Here is a 1,541-nt window from a genome sequence, read left to right as displayed (position 1 = left end):
TGAACATGTCCACATAATAAAAAAACACTATGGTAAGTTACTTCGTTGAAGCATCCATGTCTTTAGTTATGCTTTACTCTTCCCCAGGTGCCTATTTTTAATAAACTCCAATTTTGGCTTAAAAAAACAATTTAAAAAAATCTCATGGAGAGGGCTGGAGAAATGTCACAGTGAATTAAGTACTTGTAGTATAAGTATGAAGATCTGAGTTGGGATCCCCTGCTTTCTTGTAAAAGCTAGCTTGGCAGTGAATGCCTGAAATAGCAAAACTTGAAGACAGAGACAAAATGATCAGGGGGGTCTTATGGTCCAATGAGTCTAGCTAACTGGTATGTTCTAGATTCAGCAAGCAACTCTGTCTCATACAATAGAGAGGAGAGTGACTGTGAAATAAACCTTGAGGTGATCTTTTCCATGACCCAAGTGTGTGTATGTGTGTATCATACATACATACATACATACATGCATACATGCATACATGCATACATGCATACATGCATACATACATACATACATACATACATACATTCATTCAATAAACAACCAAACCCAGAGAATCAAGACACGTGGGGAAAATATCCTAGAATTAACATCAATCTGTGTTTCTTTGACATAGAAGATCTTGGATGTAGATTAGCAGTTAATTCATGAGTTGGGATATTCTTAAGAATTAGTTTTTACTTGCCCCTAGAAGTATTGCATGTGTGGCTGCTCTGTCACATATGTCAGAGTCCGCAGAGGAGAGGTTCAGTTTTCTGACTTATGAATATCTGAATGATTAGTAGCGTAACAATCCCTGAAAAAAGTGAGCCTGGGCTGACCACCAGTCTGGCACCATGCAGGCCCTGTTGGTTTTCCAGTATTGGGAGCAAACTGAGACTAGAAGAGCCTCACCTGAATCTTAGGGTCCTGAGTAGGAGTGAGCCTGAGACAGATGACCCTTGCCTTGGGGCACTCTGGTGGGCCAGTAGATGAGCAAGCCAGATCACCACCAGTTCTGCACAGCACATGTGTGGGGATGGGTAGACCAGATTCGAAAATTACCCCTGTCTGGTGCCACTATTCAGGAGCAAGATATAGCACTCCTGACCATTCCTGAGACAACACCAGACACTAAGACCTCAGGTGCCTCTCAGAGGAGCCAGTAAGTGGTGGAGAAATGGAAGAGAAACAGAAGGATGTGGGCATAATGAAGAGAGGCAGAACTGGAGACATGAAAATGGTGAGGAATGGTTTGATGTGAGTCGCCAGTAATGCCACCTGGGGCCTTGGTGGGGTCCTGGGCCAGGGCTTCCATTGAGGACCACACCTGTGTCTGTACCCTGAAGCAGTAGGGGTCTGTTAGCTCCAAAGTCCAGATGGATGTCCCTGATCTGTGCTGTCACCGGGGGACATACTGATGTCTGAGGGGTTTGCAGAACAGGCCCAAGCCCTCACCTGGGCATTCTAGAAGAGCTGACCCTGGTTGTAGAAGAGCAGAAGAGCTAACCCCTAGCCAGCTACAGTACTCGAGTGGCTGTGCACATTGCTGAAGTTGTAGG

At 44.8% G+C, this 1,541-nt stretch overlaps 1 pseudogene; it reads left to right on the top strand.

Moving 5' to 3' along the window:
• Window positions 1-680: 680 nt before the first annotated feature.
• Gm24416 lies at window positions 681-794 on the top strand (annotated as a pseudogene).
• Window positions 795-1,541: the final 747 nt, after the last annotated feature.

This window comes from Mus musculus, chromosome X (assembly GCF_000001635.26).
Source record: "Mus musculus strain C57BL/6J chromosome X, GRCm38.p6 C57BL/6J".
In the NCBI taxonomy this organism is placed as follows: domain Eukaryota; kingdom Metazoa; phylum Chordata; class Mammalia; order Rodentia; family Muridae; genus Mus; species Mus musculus.
Note: the sequence above shows the minus strand (reverse complement) of the source record. Positions and strands in the feature narration are given on the sequence as shown.